General features: G+C 40.5%; 1 protein-coding gene across 5 annotated transcripts in view; it reads right to left on the bottom strand.

The window, feature by feature from the left end:
* LOC309491273 (uncharacterized protein) overlaps window positions 1–15,274 on the bottom strand; it is an 82,880-nt gene extending 67,606 nt beyond the window's left edge. For all 5 annotated transcript variants that reach the window (XM_082160776.1, XM_082160777.1, XM_082160780.1 and 2 more), the window contains exon 1: window positions 14,241–15,274. The gene's annotated coding sequence lies outside the window, so the exon portion shown is untranslated. The remainder of the gene's footprint in view (window positions 1–14,240) is intronic.
* Between the last annotated feature and the right edge of the window lie 382 nt (window positions 15,275–15,656).

Raw genomic sequence — 15,656 nt, 5'->3', positions numbered from 1 at the left:
GCCCGGCATCCCATGTCCTGTCTGGGCTTGATAATATGAAATATAACGCTGGGGGTCCTCCTGGTACGGATTGAGATAAGCCATTTTTAAAACAAATGTTTTCTCACTGGTCTAAAGTGCAGCTTCGTCACAACTTTTCCGTAGGTGAATCGTACGTCTTTATTCTGATCGTCTTTAATCTCGATGCCGATATCTGATATGTTGTTTTTATTAAGACGGACGTAATGAGACTTGTCGTACCTGACACTGACTGCTTTGTTAGTGATCGGTTCAATATGTATCGTCTCTAATAATGGAACATACGCGTCACCCACTGCTTGATATTCTATTATATCTATGTATACAAATAGAGTGTAAAATCCTCCGCTTATATCAGCCTGGTGTGGTGCATATGTGCGTGCGTCTTCGTGTTCATCCAAACTGTTTAGATTTTCTATAGGAACACCGGGTTTTAATCCTAGAATAATGGCTACCTTTCCGTAAAACGTTAGCGATGCTCCAGGGCTCCAGACTAACTTTTTTCACCTCCGTCCTGGAACCGTCCTGAAAAACGATTTGAACCGTCCTAAAGTGAATGTCAACCGTCCCAAAATAAACATGTTGTTTCTGTACTTTGTTATTATCATCTATAGTTGTTAGTTACATAATAAAAACACCATTAAAATGTTTATGATATATATTATTATATTTATTTAGCTCCATTCAAAGTAGTTATCTGTAAACAGGTAAAAAACTGATTTAATAAAAAATAACAGGAGTTAAATGCTGTTTTGTATTCATGCAGAACAAATCTTTTTTTTTTTTTTTTACATATACGAAAAATACATACAGCTCAAAATGTTTTTGAGTTGGTTGGATTAAAAAATAACAAATAAATACTGGTGACTACATATCTAAAAAATATCATCATTCTTTATTCTTTCAAGCAGCAGACATATTTATTTGTATGAATTAAATATAATGCATTATTATTAAAGCTATTAACGAGCAGTGAATGCTTTTCTCTTTTTCTTTTGTTGCTTGATCAATATTAAGGACACAGACCGCATTAGGTTTATTACCCACTGTCACTTTAAGACATCGGATCATGTCCAATGACATGCGGATCCAATTGCACTGATGCACATCCGATACACTCAAAACTGTTTAAGACATAACCAACATAGTTTACGTGAATACTCTCCAAAACGGACATTTCGACATAATGTTGTGTGTATTTGTCCACTCAGACACGAAAGAGAGCTCAATTCAGTACTCGCGCGCTGTGTCTATGTGCATGGCTTCGGGTGTGTGCGCACAGAAAACCGTACCGAATAGAGCTCTTTTTTTGCGTCGTCACTCTTATTCAGATCTATATGTCTGCTCTACTCATTCTCCCAGACGTTTAAGTTTTTTAACGTTTTATGAGACATGCAGGATTCAGCGCATGTCAGCCCGTGTGCCGCTGGGTAGATCAGCACTTACAGTACAAATGTGCACATCTACCACAAACGCAGGACATCAGTTCTGACTGGATCGCTTCCCAAATCGTCACTATCTAACATTTTTGTCTAGGTTTTATTCGTTGACGAAAATGTCAATAGATTTTCGTCATGGCTTTTGTCATTCAAAACTAGTTTTATTTAGTTATCGTCTCGTTTTTGTCTGTGAAAATAAGCCATGTGATAAATGTACCGCGAAACAAGTCTCCGGGTGAGTAACCGCCCAGTGATAGTTACTATAGTAACAGCATGAGAAGACGCGCTCCGTTGTAGTCAGCGCTTGGTCGGTTAATTTTGGCATTTTCTAAGTAAGTTACCCTAATAGGCTAGTAATAAATGAACACGCATACAAAAATGTCTTTCGTCCTGTAGGCGTCCTGGAGAATATTTCTGTTCGTCCTAAACACATTTTCTATCGTCCCCAGGACGATAGGACGCCGTTAGTCTCGAGCCCTGCGATGCTCTCTGATTTGATTTCAGCGATATCTTATTCTTTATATTATCGTACCTGAGCTGCACCCGCGGTGGAAGAGTAGCGTTTATTTCCTTGAGTAATACTGGAATATCCTCAAAATAGCCGTATTTTATTTTTAGGTCTTTCCGAAAAGTTTGAATACTATCCCCTCGCAGTTTGCTACGTTCATCGTCGTTCAAACATGGTTTGCATTCAATAATAAAAGTAGCGTCTTCCTCGTTGAAAGTATGCCAAGTTTTTGGATAGTGGAACTCAACCAACGCCACTTCCCATAATCCTTTTAAATGTATTGCCTTTGCCAATCTAGTTCTGTAATTAGATATGGTATTCTGGGGGTAAACATGACCGGATGCATTGCACGGGAGTGTGACGTAGAATCCGTCCCCCCTTAGACATCTCAGATGTTTTTGGTTGAATGAGAACGTGAGCGACTCTCCTAGGGTTTTAAGGGAGATTGTAGATCCATCACCTGCTTTTCATGAACCCAACTATTGAATTTTGATGGCCATCCAAACCATTTCACCAGAACGTACATGGTTTTTCCGCGTCGCTTTTTATCGAGAATTTTTTCGACTTTAAACGATTTATCATTGCTCACAATAATTTTTTGGAGTTCTTTTTCGCAAAAAAACCCCTGTATTATCTCTCCATCATAGTCCTGTATCCTGTATACGACTGGATTTCGGGGTATACACGCACTTATAGTAAAGTATTCTTCGGTATAGTTCTGCTCATAGCCTTTGGTAAATATATTCCGGACTTTAGATATTCTGACCACGTCTCCCACTGAGAATTTAAAGACGGGGGTCTCTTTACGCATTTTCCCGTATAAATTGTTGAATACCACGGATTCGTTTTCTTTATTTACATCCAACGGTCGCATTTTTATGGACTTGTGATAACTGGAGTTATACCCCTCTGTCAAATCTTGCAAAATATCACAGTACCGTCTGGAATTTATCGATGTAAGATACCTCCACATTCGTCCTTTTAAAGTTTTATTAAACCTTTCGACCACACTCGCTTTTAATTCAGAAGCTGTTGAAAAATGTGTTATATTATATTTTTTCATCATCTGTTGAAAAGACTTGTTGAAAAACTCTGTGCCCTTATCTGTCTGCAACTTGATAGGTATTCGTCCCTCTCTCAAAACTGACAAAAAAGCTTTAGTTACTTCGGACGCTGATTTATTTCGCAACACCCTTGTCCAGGCATATTTTGAGAAAATATCAATAATAGTTAAAATAAAATTGATATTGTCGTTCTCTTTTGCGTAGGCTGACATATCTACTAAATCGGCCTGAAACTGCTGGTCTTTCCCATAGACAACCACACGATTCCGCTTATAATTTATTGGTGCGGTTCGATGGAGCGTGTATGTGTCTTGGCTGGATAGCCAATCACTCACATCTTTATCGGATAATCTTACACCGTGTTGTTCTAATACAGCTTGTTTTAATCTGTCTCTACCTCCGAGAGCACCCGAATTGCTGGGGTCGTAGTATATCTTTTTCATTAATTCTGCCATGTTAACGCTATGAGATTTCAGTCATAATGAATCGAGTTACAAATTTGTTCAGTATTTTATTTTATTTCACAATATAAAGTCACAAGCATTCTCAAACAATAAAATATATTTTTATTTCACCATATAAAAGTTACACAAGCATTTTCAAACAAAAGATATTTTTATTTCACCATATAAAAGTTACACAAGCATTTACAAACAAAGGATATTTTTATTTCACCATATAAAAGTTACACAAGCATTTACAAACAAAGGATATTTTTATTTCACCCAATAAAAGTTACACAAGCATTTTTTTTATTAGAATGTAAGAAGTAGAAGGTTACACAAGCATTTTTTATTAGAATGTAAGTAGAAGGTTACAAACATCTATAATGTGAATTATATCACACAAAACAAAAAATAAAATTCACACATTTCAAAATTCTTCTCCAAAATGTAATCGACTAAAAAATCTAAAATATTACATACATCTGGATGTTCATTACTTAACAAACTGCAGACATCAGCCACATATGTACAAATACACAATATATCTCCTATTCTAAGAGAGTCGTGGCACTCAGGCATCAGCTCGAGAATGTTTTTGATAACCGCAGAAGGTGTGTTCTCACTGGTAACAGACGTTTTTACCATATGATTCCATTCGTTCGATAATCTCCTCACGGCATTCATTAAATCCATTAGTCGTTTTTCATCCCGAGTTATGGTGGTGTTTGTAGTCCAATTATTCTGGATAATCTTGTGGAGCAGGTTAGATATTCCATATTTAACACGTGATTTAAAGAAATATTTTGTAATCCAAGAGGTAGAGCAGAAGTTTCCCATTTTCAAACCTGTGTGATCTCCGGATCTTCAGCCACGGCTCGTTTCCATTTATCCACAGCCGTGTATATTATTTCCTCGCAAGATTCATCGATCAGCTTGTCCCGTATTGAAGATAATTGTTCCACTATGTACATTTCATCTCTGAGACCGTATAAAATTGCCTCAACAGCTCCTTGGATCCTCTGGAGATGGGGGCTGCCTCCGTACTGACTCAAGGCCTGCGCTAATATGTTTTTCAACTCCGGGGTGAGAAGCTTCAGACTGATTTCTTCAAAGCATCCGTAAAAATAATATGCAGAAGGTTCAAACAAACAAGTATGTCTAGTCTGTGAGGGATGGTCCACTGTGCAGCCTTCGCAATTCTTCTTCATTTGTTGGTCTATCAAAAATTCCAGAATGACAGCCAAAATAGCTTTGATAATCCTGTGACCTGTGTCCCCGAGTCATCCGTCCGTCTCATCGCTGGTTGTGTCTGGGGTCTCAGCGTCAGCGTGAGGTGTTGAAACTCCGTAGTTTCTGAGGAACGCCAGATTGTGGTAGCCAAGTTGTGTGCAAAAATTATTTATCCATTCGATGTTTTTCTGAGGTAATCCATTTGTGATAGTCGGTAATCCATTTTTTGTAAATCCATCAGTAGCTCCAAGCAGTTGAGATGAAGTAGAAGGAGAACCGGTATCCTGAGACATGATGCGTTTGAATGAGTCAGAGTCCGGAGAGAGGGCCCTTTAAATGTCTGTACACAGTTGGGGGCGTGACGTGAATTCCACGTCTAGTGGGAGTCGCCCACTCAGGGTGGAAAAGTTTGACTTTAATGTTGTTATAGCGTTCATACGTGCTGGTCCATTGGAAAAGCTGATTGATCTTGGAAAAAATATCTTCCACAAGCGCTAGATCCTTCCATTGAAACATGAATTTCAGATCATACAATTTAAAATGTTCTTCCTCGGACACCGGCCAAGAGCATTCTGGTAAATTCTTACCAAAATCACTGCACAGGATGTATATGTAATCTTCAGGATGTTTGTTGATTTGATCCTCGAGGATTCGGTACCTTGTCCCCAAAGTCATTGCTGTCCATTCGGCAATGAAAAGTGGCATATCCCCACCGTCTTTCAAATCTGGCCATACTTTTGAATAGAATAAAACCCACTCTCTCTCCGAAAAAACAAAATCCGGGTCCTCCGTTGTATTCGTTGTGAATCGTTCATCGTCATCCACGTTAACTAATCTAACCTCCATGTTGATTTTGTCATAAACATACGTACACGCACGTCCTCCAGATAAACGGAAAGCATATTTCACAGAATCTGACGGCTCGTGAAGAAATCGCGTTAAGCATGGCCCATGCGTTTCTCGTTTTTTTCGTGGAGCTAAAGTCAAATCCTCCATAGCCTCAGTAATCCTTCTCTCGGGAGTTTTGGGGTCTGACGCCATAGCCATTTTACTTTATCTGATTTGTAAAAACCACAAGTAGTATTTCACTTGAAGTTTCCGCTGCTTTTTAAACTCTTAACTGTGATGCTGTGGTAGGGGGATTCCTATGAGTGATGTCATTTGTATCATCCAATGACATCTGAGAGGTGTGTCTTAATTTTACACAACCTATGAGCTTTGAGAGGGGCGTGTTAGGGGGGTGTGGTCTCTCCGGGCCGTTGCATCGGTTTTCTTTGGTCATTTAAGTCTGGCCACCGAGATGACCGGATGTGTTTTCTATTTGGGAGCTTGAAGGGGGGTGTGGGAATTTCCCACGGTGACATCTGTTGGGGCGGGGCTAGGGGCGGGGTTTGTGTGTGTCTCTCTGTAGGCCTCAGACTGCTTCATTTCTGTCTGAGGTCCGGAGTGAGTGGACGCTCTACACTTTGCTCCACTACAACGAAGCACTTATATATCTTTAAACTCCGAGTCTTTAACAACTGGGTATGTAAAAACGTAACACTTTTTAAACTAGTTTGTGTTTTATGTAAAAGTTTTACAAATACTGTCTGAAAGTTAAATGCTTACAAATCAATCTTTTCTGTAAATTAAAAAACTCTTAACTTGTTTTAATGTTTTAACATCTTTAAATAACACTAACTCATTTTTTAATATCTCTTTTAGAGAAAAATGCAATTTTAACTTATTTCATTGATGTTTTAAAAGTGATGAATGTACATCTGTCTTCTTTAATAAAAACACTGATCTCACACTCTGGCTATGTCTTTATTGTACATTTCTTTAAAAGTTTTAATTTACACTGTTTAGAACTACTGAGCGTGCGAAATTTTCCCACGCTTCAGATGTTCAACCCCTAAGGAGGCGTGACACAAATCCGATTTTCCCACGGTGTATGTACAGCCCATAAGTGGGAGGAGCTAGCGTGGGAAATTCCCACGGTGTACTGTACAGCCCATAAGTGGGAGGAGCTAGCGTGGGAAATTCCCACGGTCAAGGGGGCGGGGCTTTGAGGGCCATAAAGCAATAAAACTGTCAGTTTTTTTTTATGAAAGGTGCCCTCTATTCTCTCTCGCGCGCTTTGTTTGATGTTACACTTGAAGCATGCTGTCTCGCCTGTCGGTATTTTCCTTACAAATGCTCTACGAAGTCATCATTTATGTGGTTTGCAATGCAGTGGACTTATATATTTAAAATATGATCCTGAAATAACAGAAGGCTGCTTTCAATTTCAAATGCTGACACGCGCTGTTTGTGTAGACTGCTCGCGCATGCGGCTGTGCGACTCCGCGTAAATGGTTTAATATACTTGTGCAAAATTAACGTAAACAACAGCCAGTTACCGTAGGCCTATGTCTTAAAGGATAATTCTGGTATTTAACACCTTGAGTCTATTTTTGTAGTTTGTTATGGATGAACTAGAGTGGTGGACACAGAAATTTTGACGATGGGTCCTGTCTCGACTTTTTGACTCGTTTAGAATTGCCTTTGACCGCTTCAGAGTGGCTGTCTATGGACATGCACGAACATGTCCTTAAAACAACCCTTAACGTTCGTTTTCAAAACTGTGCAACTCACCGAGTGGTTAGTGGTGTTCGTTGATGATTAAAAACAAGTAGCGTAGCGAAATACAGTTTCTGTCGTGTTTTATTTGTCATTTTGTAAAATCCCATTGATTTCTGTTGGAGGACTCATTGCTCGTCAGAGGTGGGCTGTCAGGGCCATCAGGGCCTTCTCTGCTGGCCCTGTCAAAATCTAAAATCTATATTATTTTATTTTTTTATTTTTGTGAGGCTGAGATGAATTTTCCATATGGCCCAGTTAAAATCTAAAATATATATATATATATATATATATATATATATTTTATTATTTTTTTTTTTACGATTATATTTCCAGAAAGAATGTGGTTATTTTTTGTAAGGCTGAGCTGGATTCTCCAAATGTCATCTAAAGGCATCACAGCTCCGTGGACCAGCACTAGTAGTATAGCTAGCCTTCCGTTGAAACTGACATTATCCATTTGATGATAACTTTGACTGACGTGTATCATTAGCCACTCAAATTTGATGTTCAGTGACAGAACGCCCCAAGGGTCCAGCGATGTGTAGGCGCTAGCCCCCGCTGATGTCATCAACCGTTTGAAATTTTGGCAGGTTGTGAAAAATGTCAGTGAACTGAGCTATGGCCGTTGCCTTTATAACTCTTATCGATTCTGTTTTTGATCTCCTTCGTGTGCCTTTTTCAAGGCGTTCGTTTGGAGAGAAAAAAGATATAATTACAAAAGGAAGATTCACACCTAAGCTGGATGGGCTGACCAAGGCCGGAAAAGGTTTTGTGCGGCACTTCACTGAGGGTAACTACGACCGTTATGACTGGCTAACAGCTAGCACTGAGCGGAACAAGCTATTTTGCTGGCCGTGTTTGCTTTTTAATACCAGTGCGGGAACATGGAACAGCACGGGTTTTAACAGCCTTAATAGCTTCACCAAGGCAGCTATCAAACACCAGGCATCCGAGCATCACCTCACAGCAGTGGTACATTTAAAGACCTTTGGTGAGTCCAGGGTGGATTTGCAGCTGGATGACCAGCGGAGACGAGAGACAAGCCTGCACAATGAGAGAGTGAAGAAAAACCGGGACATACTGAAGCGCCTCATTGATTGTGTCATATTTTTGGGACAGCAAGAATTGTCTTTCAGGGGACATGACTAGGGGAATGAGTCGATGAATCGAGGTAATTACTTGGAGTTACTGTCTCTGCTATCAGAATACGATGCTGACTTGCGACACCACCTTGCCACGGCCACCGTTTTTATGGGTACATCGGGGAAAATTCAGAACGATCTCATAAATGCTGTTGCTGAGGTGCTAAATGATTCCATCAAAAAAGAGATTACCAACACCAAGTTTGTCGCAGTTATGGTGGATGAGACCACCGATTGCAGCAACGCTGCACAGCTGTCATTTGTACTCCGGTATGTTACTGACATCGGAGTAAAAGAACGATTTTTAAAGTTTGAGGATGTCACAGGAAAAAAACGAGCTCACGATCTAGCAGCTTCAGTACTTGAAGTGTTGGGCAGCTACGATTGCAAAACAAAGTTAGTGGCACAGTGTTATGACGGAGCCGCTGTAATGGCATCCGGACTTAATGGGGTACAGGCGCGCGTAAAAGAAGACATTCCTCAGGCTCTTTTTGTGCACTGTTATGCACACACATTAAATCTTGTGATGTCTCAGGGAGCATCAAAAATCAAGGATTGCAGATTTTTTTTGCGAATCTGGGAGGATTGTCTGCATTTTTTACACGTTCTCCCAAGCGCACAGTTTTGCGAGAGGCGGTTGCCGCGGGTCTCTCAGGTGAGATGTAACTTTAACTCCAGGTTGGTGGGAACGGTCCATGACAAAAGAGCTGAGCTGGTCATGCTTTTCCAGCACATCCTCGATCACGTGGAGGATTTTGACCGTGAAACTGTACATTGTGCATCAGGACACTTGCCACAATTGAAAAGCTTTGACTTCTGTTTTTTTCTTTTTTCTTTCATCGACATTTTTGACTTTGCTGATGTGCTCTTCGGAATACTGCAAAATAAGAGCTTAGATGTGCAATTCAGTCTGTCCAGAATTGCAGATTTTTGCGTGATTCTTGAAGATGAGCGTGGAAAATTTGATGACATCTATGAGAGGACAGCGGAGGCCGCGGGACAGCCGAGCGCAGGCAGAGGCCGAACAGACGTGCGCGTGCACTACAGACAGCTACACACAGCACTAATCGACAGCATCATCACACAAATCAACAATCGATTTGAGGATCACAAGCGACTACTGTTTGTTGCATTGCTGGATGCACAGCTGTTTGCTAAGTTCAAGCAGACATTTCCTGAAGCAGAGCTCAGGAGCCTGGATGAGAGCTACTGTATGGCGCACAGTTTGACCTGTGCAGACTCAGAGCTGAGCTCAAAGTGATGTACAGCATGACAAACTTTCAGGGAAAGAGTCCAAGTGACCTGCTGACATTTCTGAGGAGCACGGGGCTTGCAGTCAGCATGTCACAGCTGTATGCCCTCACCTGCTTGATCGTGACCATACCAGTGTCCACCGCGTCAGTTGAGCGATCTTTCTCAGCTCTCAAGCGCATCAAAATGTATTCACGGAATACAACCGGACAAACACGACTCTCTGCACTAGCATCTATTGCCATTGAGAAGGAGCTGCTCATTCATCTTAACTGAGGTCATTGAACGTTTCATCAGAAAGGATCGGAGGATGGATTTCATTTATAAGTAGGCCTAGGCCTAATGGGTGAGTGTCTCACTGTTTAGGAGAGATACAGTTATTGTGGTATTTTATACAGCATTTTTGTTATAGTTTTAACTGATTGGTATTGCTGGAGTTTGGGCTGTAGATGTTGATGCTGTGTTGATGTGCCTTAGTACTCTTCAGTACCAAGAAAAATTAATTGTGTGTGCAAGCACACTTGGCAATAAAGCCATTTCTTATTCTGATTCTGATTCTATATAGCTGTTATAATGCAGTGCGAGGTGTGCGTGCAGAGGCGAACCAACACTGAGTAGGGGCCCCAGGCAAAATTAATCAATGAGGCCCTTTATATATATATATATATATATATATATATATATATATATATATATATATATATGTATGTATATGTATATGTATATGTATGTGTGTGTGTGTATTGTATGTATGTTTTATATATAATATACGTTTTTTTTTTGTTAATATATCTTCATTACCTAGAGATATTATTATACAAAATTCAAAAAGTCAAAACACTAACAGAACATAAGTTGTTTAATTTTTACATTATGTGCTTATTTTTTTAACTAACGAAATGTCAATCTTCATCTTCATAAAAGAAGATACAATAGAATAATACAACAATCTTCAAGATCCAGTAAATCTTCAAATGTGTAACAGATTGTCACCTTGTCACCAACATCGTTTTTTTTTTTTTATTGGACATATCAAGCTTTGTTGACTAGTTGACCAGTGTTCCCGGTCAAAATTATGGAGTAGCCTATTTTAAGTTGTTTCCACTGTTTATAGGAAAATGCAAGTAATCGCGTCAGCGCCTCCACGGCAGTGCGCGCTCCACACTCCGCACAAACACGAAATGTTCTGCTTTTGCCTTTTATGTTTTATTTATTATACTTAAAATAAATTTGTATATTCGTTTATTTATTTATTTTATTTTTAAATAAAATGTATGACTTTTGGAAGTGCAATTTGATTACCATATGCAGTAAAGTTGAATTAACGTAACCTTCTGTATTTTTTACTCTTCAAAGTGTACACTTGCAGCCAGGTGTTGATTATAATTAGGCTAAAGCCCCATTCAATAATAAGGATAAACAATATTTTAAAAGTAGCTTATATAATTGTCTAACATCTGACTAATTAAAAATGTACCTCAACACATAAAATGCTAAATGGGGATATCTATATCTAGCATTAAAAAAACGTCATATCTCAGTTGCTGAATGTTGTGCAACAACGTTGCTACAGCCCTGTTGCGTCTACGTTGTTACAATGTTGCCAGCACGTATAAGACAGAGACGTTGCCATAGCAGAAATGCAACGTGCCACATACGTTGCCACAACGTATGTGTTTGCTGGGATATAGCCTACCGCTCTGCGCTTTGAGAGGGATGAGCAGGAAATAGACAAACGATCTCTTTTCTGATATCTTTATGTTTTCTTGTAAATGGTCTGAAGAGCGAATTTTATCTTCCACAAGGGCAAGACATTTAGGCTATGTTTGATTTTTGCACTGCCAGAGAAAGCGATACTAAAATGACGCGCGTGTGTGAAACGCGGTTTACAAATAAACTTGTCACTGAAGGCCCTGACTGAAACCCCACGGTACGCTACTGTTGCTCGTTGATATTACTGCGCAACCGGAAACGGAAAAGTGGGCTGTTTACATTTGGTTGTAGTCTTTTTGCTCAGTTCTCCGTCTCTTAGAAGGCTAGCGTGAGCAGAGCAACTGTGCTCTATGCGCTAGACACCGAGTTCCATACAGGGTCCTTGTACGGCAAAGTGGTTGTCGCCATCAAGTGGTCGGGAGTGTGCTAACGCTTCAGACTCAAATATCGAGCGGAAGTTTATACGCGTTGTGAGGTATCTGAAAAAATAGTTCCACTATAGCAAATAACACGGATTGAAATCATACATTGCGCCGATATATTTGTTTTTAATCATCAACGAACACCACTAACCACTCGGTGAGTTGCACAGTTTTGAAAACGAACGTTAAGGGTTGTTTTAAGGACCTGTTCGTGCATGTCCATAGACAGCCACTCTGAAGCTGTCAGAGGCGATTCTAAAAGAGTCAAAAAGTCGAGACAGGACCCATCGTCAAAATTTCTGTGTCCACCACTCAAGTTCATCCATAATAAACTACAAAATAGACTCAAGGTGTTAAATACCGGAATTATCCTTTAAAACCCTTTCGCATGTACGATCACACCGGTGTGATCAGTCTAGGCTGGTCCCTGGAGCGTACGATCACACCGGTGTGATAAGAACGGTCAGTGCATCACGTGATCAACTGCTAAATTCAAATGTGCTTTTGCGCGTTGGCTGGCGCTGAGCCAGAGACAGGCGCGCTCAGAGCTGTCATATATCACAACTTTTCAGTGTTTTCAACCACATAATGTTTATTTTAGGTTTCAGACATATAAGTACAAAAAAAACAATACATTAGAGTTCGTAAAATACACACTGATGTCAAAGGAAGAGGCAATAATAATCCTTTCCATTAAAATTAGTTTTATTCATATCAGATACACATTGTGTAAGTAACTTTAAAGTTTACTCTATTCTTCTCCCAGTTCACCTGCCACTTACTTTTATGTATTTCGGGAGAAGTGGATGAATTCAAATGTTGTAAATCCAACAGATCCGATTCTCTGAACTGCGTCTGCGGCACAAACTAAGATGGCGGCGCCCATCGCGCATACAGCTGAACTAACGCGATCGTTATAAAGGTGTTTAAACAACAAAACACTTCCACTTGGATATATTTGACAATCGGAATATCAGATATTTCATGCCATATCAAACAAATTTGTGAATATTTTGAATAAAAAAAGAAAAATGACATAAAAGCAGATCATCATTCATTCAGCTCTGTTGTTGCTGCGGTGTGTCACGTGACAAGCAATGACGCGTCACCATGGAAACCATAAAGTGACACATTCTAAATAACGGTCACCTTGAAAAACTCACGCTGGGGGGTCAGCCAGAATATTTTAAATTTACATGTGAAAGGGTTAAGGGATTAAACGGACAGGACAAACCACATTACTTCTTATATTTCAAAAGAGATCTGTGCGTGAATGCAGCTTAACAGATCTCCCGCAGTCCCGCAACGGGACATTTGCCGACTAAAGTGGTTTATTGAAAAAATAGTGGGTACGTGGGATGGGGGCGTGGCTTGGGAGTGGGGGGGTCAACAGGACATTTGCCCACTATAGCGGGTTATTGGACAAATAGTGGGTTCGTGGAACGGGGGCGTGGCTTGGGAGTGGGGGGGTCAACGGGACATTTGCCCACTATAGTGGGTTATTGGACAAATAGTGGGTTCGTGGGACTGGGGCGTGGCTTGGGAGTGGGGGGGTCAACGGGACATTTGCCCACTATAGCGGGTTATTGGACAAATAGTGGGTTCGTGGAACGGGGGCGTGGTTTGGGAGTGGGGGGGTCAACGGGACATTTGCCCACTATAGTGGGTTATTGGACAAATAGTGGGTTCGTGGAACGGGGGCGTGGTTTGGGAATGGGGGGGTCAACGGGACATTTGCCCACTATTGTGGGTTATTGGACAAATAGTGGGTTCGTGGGACGGGGGCATGGCTTGGGAGTGACCTCACTAATTATCAAACCCTGGTTACGGCCTTGCGTAATAGTAAAAACGTTGTAAAAGTATTCAAGGAATTTCCACATGTAATGCTAGTGTAGCACTCTGTAGGTTATGTTCCAATAGCTAGAGTGCTCTGGGTTCGTTACTGAAGTATTTGTAGTATATTGTAGGGAAAGTGAATAAAAGCTTTCAAAATCACTGAATGTAAATGTAATAAGAAAACATGAATAAATACTAAATTTGAAATACTAAATTGTTTCCCTTTTACTTGAAGATTAACTAAAGTTGTGAAATGAACCTCCAAAACCAGTTATCAAACACAGTAAATAACTTTATATTACTCAAAATGAAATGGATGGAGAAGGCTATATTCAACACTTTCACATCACTTTACATTTCTTTTCAGACATTTATTAATTTTCACTGGGCCCAGACTTTTGAAAAAAAATAAATAATAAAACTGACAAAAATAGTCCCAATAATGTAAACAAATAAGATGAGTTGCAGGCCTGAACGACGCTCGTGTGCGGTGGGGCGGAAAAAATAAAAATCGCCGCTTCACTCTTACTAGAGCCAACAATAATGTAAAGTAATGTTACTACTCACGATCGTCATGCTCACATCATCATAGTCCCACGACAAATGGAGCAACAAAGAGAGCGTCAGGAAGGAGAAAGACTGCTGCACCGAGCAAAACGTTCAATACTCGCGGTGCGGTCCCGATCAGGGAATCCAAGGAGGCCAGGGGAACTTACAGGCAATCCCGGGTACCTGAAGCGCTACCTGGTGATGAAATCCAACGTAGCCGGAGGAGCTCAGTCTCCGGTTCATCCAAATCACTCGTGAATAACAAGTGCGTCACATTCGCGAGTGTGTACTACATGCACTCATGATGAACTAAAGTAGGAGATCAACACTTTAACTTCTGTACGAAATTATATAGACTCACTACAATAGTAGAACAAAAAAATACTCAAATTGTAACCATAGACAGTATAAGAAATGGACAGAGTCATCTCATTGGAACTCAATTGAGGCAAGTGAAGCCCGTTTTCAGCGATTTTTTAGGACTTCCGTTCCTGACGCGCAGACTCAAACTGAGCTTGACGACGTAGATGTGACGTGAGCAACCCGTCTGTCTTCTAGTGACTGTGGCATGAGAAATCTGAATCATTCCCTTCCGAATCTTGCAGAGACGGAGATCGTGAGTAGGAGCTGTCCATGAGCTAGGAGCAGGAGAAACTTTTGCTAGGTATTCTGATTAATTATTTTGTCATTTTGCCTCCACGTCCCCCCGATTGCCCGCGAGCTTCTCCTCCCGTCAATACGGTAATCTCTCTACTGTGCGACAGAGAGTCGCGTGGTTATGACGCAATCGTTAGCCTACTTTTACAAAAACAGTTTTTACGGGGCCATAACGTAAGCTACAAGGTAATGGAGCCTTTTATACATTGTCGTGTTTCTTTAGAAATAAATAATGGACAAATGGAGTCTTTAAACGCCTCAGATGTAAAGTTATTCGCTGTCAAAGTGACGCCAAAATGAATGGGAGTCAATGGGATGCTAACAGCAGGTGAAGTTCTGCTACAAGATGGTGGCACGCGGCCGGCTTCAACTTCCGGTCGACTTCCTTCCCGCTTGATTGTAACTGCGTCACACTCTGTGTCGACGTGGTTATTCTTTTCCTTCTATCTCCTCTTCTTCGTCCCCTCTCCCCTCACTCTCTCCTCCCGCCCCCTCTGGCCTATCACAATGCTCTCCAAACCAAACTGACATGTGAAATACCCAATCAGAGCATTAAACAAACTTTATACACTTCTAACAATATAAAATCGTTTTCAATACACGTGAGAAATACAGATATGAAATACAAATCAAATAAACAAAACAACAAAGATATATTTTGAAGAAAGTAATATAGATAATTTCAACAGATAATTTCAACAGGGCTACACTAGCTATTTCATATGCAAACATGTCAGCCAATCAAAGCAGTGGGCGTTTACACTGAAGTCTCCCAGC

Source organism: Leuciscus leuciscus (assembly GCF_965113295.1).
Source record: "Leuciscus leuciscus genome assembly, chromosome: 25".
NCBI lineage: Eukaryota > Metazoa > Chordata > Actinopteri > Cypriniformes > Leuciscidae > Leuciscus > Leuciscus leuciscus.
This window is presented reverse-complemented; position numbering and strand designations above follow the sequence as displayed.